Source organism: Nicotiana attenuata, unplaced genomic scaffold (genome assembly GCF_001879085.1).
Source record: "Nicotiana attenuata strain UT unplaced genomic scaffold, NIATTr2, whole genome shotgun sequence".
Lineage (NCBI taxonomy): Eukaryota > Viridiplantae > Streptophyta > Magnoliopsida > Solanales > Solanaceae > Nicotiana > Nicotiana attenuata.
In genome coordinates, this window is record NW_017672490.1 from 60,951 (window position 1) to 75,906 (window position 14,956).

At 40.8% G+C, this 14,956-nt stretch overlaps 1 long non-coding RNA gene across 1 annotated transcript; it reads left to right on the forward strand.

Annotated features, from left to right (window-relative positions):
* The first annotated feature begins 5,898 nt into the window (after positions 1-5,898).
* LOC109213397 lies at positions 5,899-8,570 on the forward strand. The gene is made up of 2 exons (XR_002066014.1): positions 5,899-6,410; positions 8,257-8,570. It is a non-coding gene; the product is annotated as an uncharacterized LOC109213397 (long non-coding RNA).
* Positions 8,571-14,956: the final 6,386 nt, after the last annotated feature.

Consider the following 14,956-nt stretch of genomic DNA (forward strand, 5'->3'; position numbering starts at 1 on the left):
CAACAAACTGATATGATATTCGAATTTGAATTGGAATGCAATGTAGTTTGCATTGAGGTTAAGCCAAGTATGATGTCGAAAAATAAACTAGTTGACAATTTTAAGATAATATATGCAATGTTTTATAATAAGAATCAACTAATTTAACATTTAATAATTCAAAGAACCAAATTTTTGTATACATAGGGTATTAAAAATTCAAATTATGGGGCTAGAGATATCGATAAACTTAAAGTGGAGTCATACTGAAATAAATCCGGCCAAAGAATCATTTAAATTTTTAGATAGCCGATTAAAGTGAATTTTAGATACGTTGATTATACGGTGATGTGTTGTATTGGTTTCGATTTGAGGTATACTTGTGAATGAGTTATGTTCAGCAGAGGGTGAAATGGAGGATGACTTGAGTAAAGGAATTTCTGGGTACGAGTTGTATTAGGATTTATGAGTACATGAGAATCACTGAATGATTAGCGTTGTTATTGGTAAAGGATGTAATGTGCATGGAGCAGGAATTTATTTGATTGCATTGGGGTTACTTCCTTGGGTGTTGGAGTGCTAATGGGGCACAAGTAGTTCAGTCCATTTGATCAGTGTAATTGAGACTTGAGCAGAGTGGGTGACTCTCGAGAATGGTTCTACTGAATTCAAGATTTATATGTGGCAATTGAGAATGTTGTGGATTTGTATATGGCTAGAAGCTGAGAGTTACATTGGATGGTGTCGAGACTCGCAGTATTTCTATATCATTATGGATTCTACATTCAGTATCAGGAAGGTAAAAATGAATAACTTTAAATTCACAATAGGTCTCTTCAGCGTGGGTATCTCGGTGTTGGTACTTTTGGGGTGCTTAAGAGAGCATTCAACGGCTTATGAGCCTCAGGGCGATGTGGTTTTATGCTAGGTTCTCGTATGGTGAGTCTTGGTTGAGGATTGTGGTATTATGGCGAGGAGAAGTATCAATTTGAAGGTAATTCAGAAGGAACTCGGATAAATAGGACAGCTTGGTAGTAGGTTGGATCAGCATGGTAATGGATATGATTGGTTCTTTGGGTGCCTATGATGTGGTAGGTTTCTACAGGTGTTTCTTGGAAATGCTCTTGGGTTTTTGGTGACCTTCGTAGCTTGGTTGAGATAGGAGGATTGAGTCCTGACGGTTTGGTTTTGCGCAAATTGGATTCGGAGAGTTCTCTATGGTTTCTACCACGGTTTGTGATGTATATTTCCTACTGGTGTGTGGAGCATGTTGCGTGTTGTGATTTTCTCCTGGATGGGATCAAATGGAAGATTCTTAGCTAATTGAGTATGTAGTTTTCTTACGACTCAGAGTTGATCTTGAGGTTTTTGTCTTTTTCATATGATGGCATAATAGGTGTGGTGTGGTGTGGCATGTAGGATTGAGATTTGCATGTGCAAGGTCACAATTCAAATTTTAAAAGGAAGGTCCTGAATTCTTAGGCAGCATGGACAGTTTCAGATGACTAGGTAAATGACATTTCTACTTGGTATGGCTTGATGAGAGTATACATTTCAGAAGGGGAAATGTGTTTTGATTTATGGATGCTTCATTGGTGTTGTGTCACTCTCTTGTCTGATCTACTGCTGGTGTTCAAATTTTTCCTTGTGGCATAGAAGAATCTTAGAAGTATTCCTTGTGGGATGATCATGTATTGGAATAGTGTTAGACATTCAGGCGGTGGAGTTGAGATCGGATATGGTGATATGTGTGTTCTTTGGATTTGGAGACTGGGAGTTCTTATGAGTAGATTGTTTCGTGGTTGTGGACTATGAAAACGTAGCCGAGGTTGGTCAGAAGATAGCATGTGTTGTGAATCAGTTAATGTGGACTTTTGGAGGGTTATTTATCTATCGTGGGTGACCAGAGTTGACTTGGGCTTCAATGGTAGGCCCAGTATGGATGTGTGTTCTACACCGGGTCGGATTGGGTGACTCCATACTGTTTTTATTGAGGGATGTGTCATTCGGTTAGAACTCGTTTTCCAATATGTTCTATGAGTTACTCTTCTATGCTACGAGGGGTTGTGATTCGTTGGTTATATACACCCATAGTGCGGTTTTATCTGTGCCTTACGGCAGAATTTGAGCGGGATGGGTATTAGGGTTTGAATGATTGATTGCACATTAATTATGTTCATTCCGGACTATGGTATTGAGTTATTTGCTTCTCAGTGGTTATGGTCATACACTTTTGGTGCTAGACGTCGGATTGCGCGTGGTTGTTGATTTTTTAGCATTTTGACTTGAAGTATTTTATGTGGACCAGTGTTTGGATGGGATCGCGCATTACAACAAAGTTATGTTGGAATATGATCCTTTGTGTTAGATTAGTGTGTTTTGGTTCTACAGTGTCTGATGGGTTCTTAGCATTGCGATGTGGTGGTATTGGTTGAGCTTGCGGGATAGTTCTCTCATTGGAGTCATTTCTATGTTTGCGTATTGGTGCACAGATTTCACGATTTGTGGCTCTGGGTAGTATTGGTGTGGCATGCCAGTAGAGTAGCTTTTATTTGATAATATGAGGTCGTCAGAGCTAGAATGGGTGCTATCGGATTTGATTGCGGTATATTTAAAAGGGTAATGTCGCTGATCGGCTTAGAAATTGGCTATAGTTCTGGTCGAAGGAGAGGGAGTTCCACAACTGGTTGACCTGATGAATGGTTATGAGTTTTTGCGTGCTTCATTCATCGGTGGCAGTATATGAAGGTGTTAGAATGAGGCTCTATTTGATAAGAGGTTTATTACCAGCATTTGGTTGTTTTGGGCAGCTGCTGTGATTAGAAATCATCGTTGTGAGTGTTTGAGTTATGTGGTGTATCATGTGATTTCATCTTGGGTTATAGCTATGGCTGGATACATCTTGTTCAGGCTTATACAGTGTGTGGATGTGTGACTCTGATCTTGTAGAAAATTTCGGATGTGGAAATTGGATTCTAAGGCTAATGGGCTAGGTTGGATTAAGAAATTTCAGTCATGTTGTGTTATCGGACCTATATGGGATAGGGTGACGTGGGATTACCCCAAGTATGTGCATGGTAAGGTTACACGACGATTTGATGACTCTTGGAACAACTTTGGGCACGTTCGAGGACGAACGTATGAGGATGTAACGACCCGACCGGTCGTTTTGAGAAATTTGCACTTAGCTCAGTTGTTGGAGGGTCTGAGTAGCTCCGTATTATGTATTACAACTTATGTAATCGTCGGTTTTTGGTTTTTCAGGTTACTCGGAATTTATTTAGGAAATGATTCTCAGTGAGAAGGTTTAAGTTGGAAAAGCTAATCGGATATTGACTTATGTGTAATCAACCACGGATTCAAATTTTGATGGTTCCGCTGGCTCCGTTAGGTGATTTTGGACTTAGGATCGCGTCCAAAATATGATTTGGAGGTCCGTGGTAGAATTAGACATGAATTGGCGAAAGTTGGAATTTTGGCCGGCAGTAGAAATTTTGATATCAGGGTCGGAATGGAATTCTGGAAGTTGGAGTAGGTTTGTGGTGTCATTTCTGACTTGTGTGTAAAATTTGAGGTCATTCGGACGTGATTTGACAGGTTTCGGCGTCGTTTGTGGAATTTGAAAGTTTAGAAGTTCTTACCCTTGAATCCGGGGGTAATTTGGTGTTTTGACATTGTTTCGAGTGATTCGGAGGTTCGACTAAGTTTGAATGATGTTATGGGATGTGTTGGTATGTTTAGTTCAGGTCTCGAGGGCCTCGGGTGAGTTTCGGGTGGTTAACGGATCATTATTTGGCTTTAGAAGGTTGCATATTTCTGGTATTTTGTTGCAGAGATTTCCTTCATCGCGTTTGCGAAGGGTTATACAGAGCTGAGGAATTTTTTTTCATCGCATTCGCGAAGGGGAGGACGCGAACACAAAGGTTGAACCTGAGTGTGCATCGCGAACGTGTATGAGAGGTCGCGTTCGCGAAGAGAAATGAGGTAGCTGGGGACCCCAGGCAGTTGATCTACGCGTTCGCGAGAAAGGCATCGCGTTCGATATGTGTTGAGATGGATAAGGTACGCATTCGCGAGTGGGGTATCGCGTTCGCGTAGAAGAAATTCTCGGGCTGAGACAGTTGTACTTCGCGAACGCGAGGGTATTACCGCGTTCTCGGAGAGGAATATCTGGGCGGGCAGTGTTATATTTAAAATCGAGGGTTTGAACCTATTTTTAATATTTTGAGCTAGAGACCACGGATTTGGGCGATTTTTGAAGGCATTTTCAGGGAGTTGATTGGGGTAAGTGTTCCTCACTTGATTTTGGATAAATCCCATGATTGTATCTTGATTTCTGTCATCTAAATTGGGAATTGGGGTGAAAAATTGAGGAAAAAATGGAAGAGTTCTTGAGAGAGTAATTCGGGGATTTGAGGGACCAAATGAGGTCAGATTATGATGAAATTGGTATGGGTAGACTCATGAGTGAATGAGTTTTCAAGTTTTACAATTTTTGTCAGATTTTGAGACATCGGCCCGAGGGCCGGGTTTGAGCCGATTTCGGGTTCTTGGTCTAATTTGGTAGTTTTCCTTGTGGAATTCATTTCTTTAGCATATATTGATGGTATTGTACTGGTTGTGAATAGATTTGGAGCATTTGGATGCCGAATCGAGGGGCAACAGCATCGCGGAGTAGAGACTTGATCGGTTTGAGGTAAGTAACGATTGTAAATCTAGTCCTGAAGGTATGAAACCCCGTATTTTGTGCCATGTGACTATTTTGAGGTGACGCAAATACTAGGTAACGGGCGTGTGGGCGTGACCGTTGGGGATTGTGACTTGGTCCGTCCCGTATCAACTGTAAAGCTGAATATTTTGTTGAACTACATGCTTCCTACATATTTTAGCAAGAATTTATGTAGATTAGGCTGAATGCCATGTTTAGGCCTGTTACATCCCGTACTTTTCTACAGAGGATTTGAGACACTACTTTTATTGATCACGACTGTTAATAAGAGACGAAGGGAGTATACTAACTTGAATTAAAGACCTCTTATCGATTGAGACTTTCAAAAATAGATCATACATTGTTCATATCCCGATGTTAGCAAAATAATAAAAATAGAAATTTATTACCTCCATGCCAGCTCTAAGCCATACACGTGATTTACTATATGCATGATTGAATCAAATCCTTGATAAGTAATTGTGTAAACTGAACCAAGAAGTATTTATAAAATACATAAAATTCAATAAATATTGTAATAAAGTTGGTAAAATAATTTTGATACCGTTAGATACTTTTTATATTGTATTTATATTGAGTGAAATATTTTTGTAAAAAGTTTGAAAAATATAATTTTATATAGTTATTAATATTACTACTTTCGAATATATTCTAAATTATACACATGAGGAAGTTTATGAGATTTTCTTTATTGTAAAGATAGAAATTATTATTTCATAAGAAAAGAAGATTATCTTTTCACTATTTTAAGAATTAAGCATACGAAAAGTTTTACTCTTTATATGAGATTAGGAAAATTAAAAATTGAGAAAATATATGTATTTTTACATGGATATTTTAATAAAATAATAGTGTATGTATTGATTTATATGCTAGCACATGACCATGATAATAGGGTATATATAAAGTATATTAAAAAAATTGAGTAGTATTTTAAGTAATTTGAGACATTTCTTAATTATGAGAGTAATTGATTAATTACCGGGTAACGGGACATTACCTAATTAACTAATAAGCGAATAGAGATTAAACTTACCCACCCCATCCTCACGTGGCAGCCCCTCACCTTCTAATTGATGACTCATTAGTCAATAAAATAGGTGTCTTTCTAAGAAACTTTCAAAGGAATCTAGGAAATGATTTATGAACAATAGTTCACCAAGCATAATACTGGAATAAACGGTCACCGCCCTAAATAGTCATGTAAATTAATACTAGTAGCAGTAACTCAAGTGGCTACGAGAGAGATATATATACTACTCCTAATTAAAGTATTGGAAGAAAAAAACATGTATATGTTGGAAACCAGAGAGTATTTTCATCTCCTTTCTTAAAAAGATCTTCTTCAAGATCTTAGCTTCAATCAGTGTTATTATGATTGCACTATCATTATAATAGTGATTGCCAACCAAGAAATTCCCTGTTAAATCTCTAGTTAGGCTATCATCATTCCAGCCTCTATTCCTTGGCTCCAAGAGTGATTTTTTTTGCGAAAAGGTGCACATTTGCCCATGTACTATCCGAAACTACTTAATTTTTCCCTTCGTGATGATTTTGGCTAATTCATACCGTCGCCAACTACGACATAAATACCGTCGCAAACAGTAAAGTGGAAAAAGACTAGTTTTGGCATATAAGATTGAGGCGTGGAGGAGATTTTTCACGGATACAAGTAGAAAGTTGGCTTTAAAGGTATGTTAAGGTAAATTCTTCTTTCTTTTAGCAATCCGAGTAAACGTAAACGTAATGTTATTCCATAAGTGGTTCTACTCTTAGCAATTAAGGATGTCTATGTTATTCATTCATATGTTAGTGATATTTTCTAGTGAAGGTCTCATAAATAGTCTTGTTCTCACGTTGTGTTTATAATTGGTTCCTATATAGTAAGATTGCCATTTCATTATACAATCATAAATAGCTTTAGGTGTTGGATACCAATGCTTGTCATTAAGATTAAAGGTGTTTTCAACTGCCTTTCCATTTGAGGTTGTCTTTGGCCATTATTACTTGTCATTTCAAAAGGTTGGATACTTTTTGTGAATTTTTGGATATTACTCAGATCTAATCTCGTTTAGTTTAGTTAACTGGTCCAAAAAAGAGCCCTTTTAATTTGATTTACCCTGGAATATATTTTAATTTTACTTATAACAAAATTAAGGAATTGAGTATTGAAACTGAGATATTAATTTTAATTTGAGAAAAAGAAAATACAGGTAAAGAACTACAGCCAGATGGATCAACTATCAAGTATGCATGTATAGGCATTAGGCACGATGAACAAATATAGAAGCTCTTGCATGTTCAGACACATGCATCGATTATATCTAGAACAGAATACTTTGTTATATTATATATCTGATCTTACTCATGTATGAGACACTAAAACTTAGAAAATTGAAGATTATCCCAACTTAATTAACCTATCTCGGAAAACATACGCACATACAACGAATTCATTCCACTAGGTTAAACAATTAATTAGTAGAACATTTCTTTTAGCAAGTCAGAGCTAGGATGTCCTGAGTACATTCTAATCAGAATGATTAAATACAAGCTGGAGCCTTACTGACTTAAAGCTTTAGAAAATATGAAGATTCCGTCTACATCTCGTTCTTGCATGTTTTCTCTAGTAACATGCTAAAGTCAACCAGGTATGATTTAGTTTCCCAATTGCTATCTATTCAAGTTTCAAGTGTTGTTTGGCTGAAGTTCAAGGTTGGACTTTTCCATGCACAATATTCGTGGGCAAATCTGTCTCTAGAGAAAACTTGGTCATTTTGTATGACATAATTTACATCAGTCAGTCCAATTTCATTCAAGCAGGTCTAAGTATGTTCTTGATTTCCCATGTGTCACATTATTCTATCATCTGTTCATGGGTCTCGGAAAAATACGTAAGTTGAAAAAAAGTTTATTTCATGGTATTAAGCAGAGGCATAATGGTCTTATGAAGTACCGAGAGATTTTATCAACGTATTTCATATGCATTTCATGCATTTATACATGCACATTGACCCATGACCAGATGGCATTATACACGCGTATGTATATATATGCATATGGGACATGAAAAATGGTTATGGCATCATATACGCACCACCACCTGATCAGCCGGTATACGTTGATGATTTTGCCTACAGTGACACCAAATGGCGTTATATATGCGTATATATGTAAATATATGTATATGGGATATGAGAAAAAGGTTACGGCGTTATATACGCAACACCACCTGATCAGCTGGTATACGTTGATGATTTTGCCCACGGTGGCTGAAATGATATGATGGGATGCCCTCATAGGCTTAATGATATTATGTACATACAGGCTTATGCATTATATGACATTTACACGCATATGCATGACATTATAAATATTTCATGATTTACAGAGTCATCCAAACTTACAGGTTGAGTCATTTACTCTATATTTCTTCCATGTATTTAATTAATGTTGACTTATTGTTATGTTTCAGATCTGCCTTACATACTCAGTACATTATTTGTACTGATATCCTTTTGTTGGGGACGCTGCATTCATGCCTGCAGGTATCGATAATCAGTTTGACGAGTCCTCATAGTAGACGAGGTTGGTATTCAGCGAAGGATCGGTAAGACTACACCTCATTCGGAGTGCAGCCGAGTATATGAGTCATTGTGTCAAAGTTTTGCTACAGACTTATGGGTAGGCCGGTGCCCTGTCCTGTTTGATGTTTAATACTCTTAGAGTCTTTGTAGACGGAGGTTCATTTTGTACAGTATGTGAGAGGCCTTAACGGCCCATATGTATTCATGTTTTAAGAACAATGGTTCATTAATACAGTGTTTACCCATTTATAGATATGCACTACGAGTTGTGGCCATGTTAGCCCATGATAGTAAAAAAAAAAGAGTTACAGAGTGGTTCGCTCGGGCCAGTATGGCACCGGGTGTCAGCCACGCTTCCCTAGGTTTGGGGCGTGACAAGGCCTTATGCCAGTGTTGTTTGGACCCTTAGAGGTCTTTTCTTGCTATCCTCTCATTGCTTTCGATTGGAAATCTATATTTGTGATGACCCAAAAGGTCATCTCATGTTTTAAAACTCGATCACGTGTTATGAGGCCTTCAAAATCTCATTTTATTCCTCCTCGATTTGCGTGCACAGTTTGGGGCGCGTTTCCGGAAAGCCTTTATATGGAAATTTGAGAAAAATAATAATTTTTGCCTTTAAAAGTTGATTTAGTTGACTTCGGTCAACTAAAATGGACCCGGACTCATATTTGATAGTGCTGGTGGGTCCGTATTGAAATGGGACCTGGACGTATGCCCGAATTCGGATACGGAGGTCCCTAGCCCGAGTAATGAATTTTTGTTAAAAATTGTAAGTCTGAAAATCTAATGATTTAAAGAAATTGATTAGTGTTTGATATCATTGATATTGGGCCTGTATTTTGGTTCCGGAGCTCGGTACAGTTTTAATATAATGTTTTGAGTCATGTATGTGAAATTTGGTGAAAATCGGAGTTTATTTGACGTGATTCGGGCGTCCGGTTGTGAAAATAGGAATTTTAAAGTGTTCTCAAGAATTTCATTTAATTTGATGCTAAATTCATAGTTTTAGATGTTATTTTGGCAATTTGATCGCTCGAGCAAGTTCGTATGATGTTTTAAGACTTGTGTGCATGTTTGGTTTGGAGCCCCGAGGGCTCGGGGTGAGTTTCGGATAAGCTACGGAGTGATTTGGACTTAAGAAATTTTGCTGGTATGATTCAGGTCTGCAGACTTCGCAAATACGAGCCTCGCATTTGCGAAGAAAGATCGGATTTGCTAGCAGTAGGGTTGGGAGGGGACCTTCGCAATTGCGAAGCTTAGGATCGCAATTGCGATCAGCTCAGTAAGCATTTGCGAACACTTGTTCGCATTGCGATGTTAGCAGGCCCAGGTCAGTCTTCGCTTTTGCGAAGTAAAGTTCGCATTTGTGAGGTTCGCATTTGCGAACCCCTGATCGCAAATGTGATACCTGCAACTGGTCAAAAATGATTTTGGACGGGATTTTTCACTCATTCTCCCATTTTTCAAAACCTAAAACACAAGAGGTGATTTTCCAAAGACTTTTTCTTCCCCAAATCATAAGTAAGTGATTCTTAACTAGTTTCTTTCAATCTTTTACCTCTTTTTACAAGATTTCATCCTAGAATCTAGGATTTTCATGGTGGAATTGGGGGTTTTTGGGTAGAATCTAGGGATTTCAAAATTTGGAGATTTAGACCTCAAATTGAGATTGGATTCCAAAACCAATTGTATATCCGAGCTCGGGGTGAATGGGTAATCGGGTTTTGGTTCGAATTTCGGGTTTGGACCAAGCGGGCCTGGGTGTTGACTTTTTCAAAAATGGCCTAAATTGAATTCTTTGATATCATGCGTAGTTCCTAAGGTAAATTGAATTGTTTGGTTGGTAATTTGCCAGATTCTCTTGGCCGGAGGCTTGTGTGAAGGGAAAAACGGTGATTGAGCCTTGAGTTTAGCCGGAGGAGCGAGGTAAGTATCGTGGCTAACCTTAGCTTGAGGGATTAGGTGTTATTTGCTTATTTGTTACGTGTTTCGATGTTGAGTACAACGTATAGGTGAGGTGACAAGTATCTATACGTTGTTGTTGAGTCATAGCATGTGAGCAAGTCTTATTCTTGTAAATGTTGTATTTTTTATCATATTGTTCATGTTTAAACTAGCTATTCGAGGTGTTAAGAAATTTCTTGTCATGTTTTATTGAATGTCGTATTGATGGGGTTTTTACTCAAGGTTGAGATTGGTATTGTGGAACTAAGTGTTGAAGTAAGACTTGTTGTTGTCATTTCTATCTCTCTATTATTGTTATCTCTGTTTTGGTGAGGTAGAGTGATAAAGCAAGAAGGGTGATGTCGTGCACGTTTCTATTACTTATGTGGTGAGGTAGAGTGATAAAGCACGAAGGGTGATGCCGTACACATTTCTATTATTCATATGGTGAGGTTGAGTGGTAAAGCACGAAGGGTGATGCCATGCACGTTTCAACTTGTTGTGCTTACTTGTTAATACTGGTTCAAGGTGTACTAGCTGTTTAAGTTCCTCTACTGCTGTGATTCTTCATTTTGGTACCCCTTAGCATGTTTCCCCTCCCGTTAATATCTCCTTAGCTTCTATTAATTGTTATTTCTGTTAGCATATTGTTTAACTGCACAAGTTTATGTATGTGCCTTGTCCTAGCCTCGTCACTACTTCGCCGAGGTTAGGCTCGGCACTTACCAGTACATGTGGTCGGTTGTACGGATACGGCACTTTGCACTTTCTGTGCAGATTCTGGTACTGGACCGAATTGACCCGAGTTGAGTTGCTGCCTTCAAACCCACAAGAGACCAAGGTAGATCTGCCGGTGTTCGCAGACCCTGGAGTCCCCTTCCAGTTATTCCAGTTTACTGTTTCTTTTAATTCAAAGACAGTTGCACTTTCTTTCAACCAATATTTGTAGTGACTCTTAGAAGTTCGTGAATTGTGACACCAGTTTCTGGGTAGTTGTGTATAAGTACTTGGGTTATTATAAAATTTTGCATTCTTTTAATCTGTTTTGGTTTAATTGTTGTTATTTACTTATTTGGTCAAGGGTTAGCATATTAAATCTTTAACTATTGGCTTGCCTAGTATCCGAAAAGTTAGGCCCCAGCCCAAACTGTTCCAGCAGGTCCAGCTCAAGTTCCAGAGGGGTTTATCGCCCCCCCCCCCCTCGGTATTTCAGGATGCTTTGGTCCGTCTAGTGGGCCTTATGGAGAGTGTCGCTCAGGCCGGCACATTTCCTGTAGCACCAACTGTCTCTCAGGCTGGGAGAGGAGCCTAGACTCCCGCTACTCACACTCTGGAGTAGATGGCTCCCCAATTTCAGACTCCAGCAGCTCACCTAGTTGGGGTAGTTCCGCCGGATGTTGCGGCACAGACCGGCGATGGATCAGCTATGTCTTCTGAGGCATTGTGGATATTGGATAGGTTTACCAAGCTTTTCACCACTCACTATGGCGGTACATCATCAGAGGATCCCCGGGACTATCTGGACAGTTGTCATGAGGTGTTACGTAACATGGGGATAGTGGAGACCAACGGGGTCGACTTTGCTGCCTTCCGTCTGACGGGTTCCCCCTAGAAATTGTGGAGGGATTTTTGTTTGGCCAGACCAACTGGGTCGCCTGCTTTGACTTGGGACCAGTTCTCTCAGCTATTTCTCGAGAAGTTCCTTCCTGTTACACTGAGAGAGGACTATCGCAGGCAGTTCGAGCGTCTCCAGTAGGGCAGTATGTCTGTTACTCAGTATGAGACCCGCTTTATTGATTTGGCCCGTCATGCTGTTCTTATACTTCCTACCGAGAGAGAGAGGGTGATGAGGTTTAATGAGGGACTTGTGTAGCCTATCAGATTGCAGATGGATAAGGAGATAGGGAGCGAGATTTCTTTCCAGGATGCAGCCAATGTAGCTAGACGAGTTGAGATGGTTTTAGCTCAAAGGAGTGGTCAGGGGTTTGACAAGAGGCCTCGTCACCCCGGTAGATTCAGTGGGGCCTCATCTGGAGGCCGGGGTACTTTTGGCAGAGGCCATCCTCCCAAGCCGTTTCATTCAGCACTTCAGGCTTCTCACGGTGCTTCAGGTGGCCGTGGCCCTCATATGCAGTATTCCGATCAGCTAGCCTACGGTGCACCACCAGCTCCTATCAGTGCACCTCTGCTCTAGAGTTTTCAAGGTGGTTACTCAGGCCGCCAGGGTCAGTCTCAGGGTCATCAATCACAGCAGCCGAGATCTTGTTATACTTGTGGTGATCCGAGGCATATTGCTAGGTATTGCCCTCGAGCATCGAGCAGTTCTCGCATCATGGTTCTCGTGCCATGGTCCCGGCACCGGGTGTTCTGCCACCCGCTCCGCCAGCTAGAGGTAGGGGTCAGATAGCTAGAGTTGGAGGCCGAGGTATTAGAGGTGGAGGTAAGGCCGCTAGAGGTGGAGGCCAGCCAGACAAGGCCCATCCTCGAGATGCAGTTCAGAGTGGTGGGGCCAAGCCCAGATTCTATGCTTTTCTAGCCAGGCTTGAGGCTTAGTCATTTGACGCGATTATCACAGGTACGGTTTCAGTTTGCAGTAGGGATGCCTCACTATTATTTGATCCGGGATCTACTTATTCGTACCTATCATCCTATTTTGCCTCATATTTTGTTGTGCCTCGTGATTCTTTGGTTGCTCCCATTAATGTGTCCACACCGGTGGGGGATTCTATTGTTGTAGATCGTATCTATCATTCATGTGTGGTCATTATTGGGGGTCTTGAGACTTGTGTAGACCTCCTACTTCTCGATATGGTTGATTTTGATGTCATTTTGGGGATGGATTGGTGGTCACCTTATCATGCTATATTGGACTGTCACGCCAAGACTGTGACCTTAGCTTTGCTGGGATTGCCTCGATTGGAGTAGAGAGGGACTCCTGGTCATTCTACCAGAAAGATTATTGTTTATATGAAGGCTCGGCGCATGGTCGAGAAGGGTTGTCTAGCTTATTTGGTTTATGTCCGTGATTCTAGTCGGAGGTTCCTTCCATGGATTTTGTACCAATTGTTCGAGAGGATCCAGAGGTATTTCCTGCAGACCTTCCGGAGATGCCACTCGACAGGGATATTGACTTCTGTATTGATTTGGTTCTGGGCACTCAGCCCATTTCTATTCCGCCATACGGTATAGCCCCGCCAGAGTTGAAAGAGTTGAAGGAGCAGTTGCAAGATTTTCTTGATAAGATCTTTATTAGACCCGGTGTCTCGCCTTGGGGTGCGCCGATGTTATTTGTAAAGAAGAAGGATGGATCGATGAGGATGTGCATAGATTATCGGCAGTTGAACAAAGTCACTATCAAGAACAAGTATCCATTGCCAAGGATTGATGACTTATTTGATCAGCTTCAGTGTGCCAAAGTATTTTCAAAGATGTTGAGGTCTGGATACCGTTAGTTGAGGATCGATTAGGGTATCCGATGTCCCTAAGACAGCTTTTGGACTCGGTATGGGCATTATGAGTTTTTAGTGATGTCATTTGGGCTGAGAATGCCCCAGCAGCATTTATAAATTTGATGAACCGGGTGCTCAAGCCCTATCTGGATTCCTTTGTGATTTTTTTATTGATGATATCTTGATCTACTCCCGCAGCTGAGAGGAGCATGAGCAGCATCTTTGGATCGTTCTTCACACTCTGAGAGACAGCCAGTTATATGCTAAGTTTTTGAAATGTGAGTTTTAGTTTAGTTCAGTTGCTTTCTTGGGTCACTTTGTATCAGTAGAGGGTATTTAGGTGGATCCTAAGAAGATTGACGTCGTTCAGAATCGGCCTAGACCTACATCAGCTACAGAGATCCGGAGTTTCTTGGGATTGGTGGGTTATTACCGTCGGTTTGTGGAGGGGTTTTCATCTATAGCAGCCCCGATGACCAGGTTGACTCAGAAGGGTGCCACGTTCAGATGGTCGAACGAGTGTGAGGCGTGCTTTCAGAAGCTCAAGACAGCTTTGAATATGGCGTCGGTGTTGGTGTTGCCCACAGGTTCAGGGCCCTATACAGTATATTGTGACGTATCTCGTATTGGACTTGGTGCGGTATTGATGCAGGGTGGCAAGGTTATTGCATATGTTTTACGCACTGAAGATTTGGATGAACTATCTATATGGCGTGTCGTGTGAGGTGTTCACGGATCATAAGAGTTTGCAGTACATATTCAAGCAAAAGGAGCTCAATTTGAGGCAGAGGAGGTGGTTGGAGCTATTGAAAGACTATGATATCACCATCTTGTATCATCCCGGGAAGGACAATGTGGTGGCTGATGCTTTGAGTAGCAAGTCAGCTAGTATGGGCAGTCTTGCATACATTCCAGTTGGTGAGAGACCGCTTGCATTAGATGTTCAGGCCTTAGCCAATCAGTTCGTGATGTTGGATGTTTCTGAGCCCAGTCGTGTTTTAGCTTGCACAGTTGCTCGGTCTTCCTTGTTTGAGCGCGCCAGGGAGCGACAGTATGATGACCCTCATTCGCTTGTCCTTAGGGACACAGTGCGACACGGTGATGCCAAGCAGGTTACGGTTGGAGATGATGGAGTTTTGAGGATGCAGGGTCGTGTTTGTGTGCCTAATGTGGATGGGCTTCGTGAGTTAATTCTAGAGGAGGCCCACAGTTCCCAGTATTCTATTCATCCGAGCGCCACCAAGATGTATCAGGACTTGCAGTAG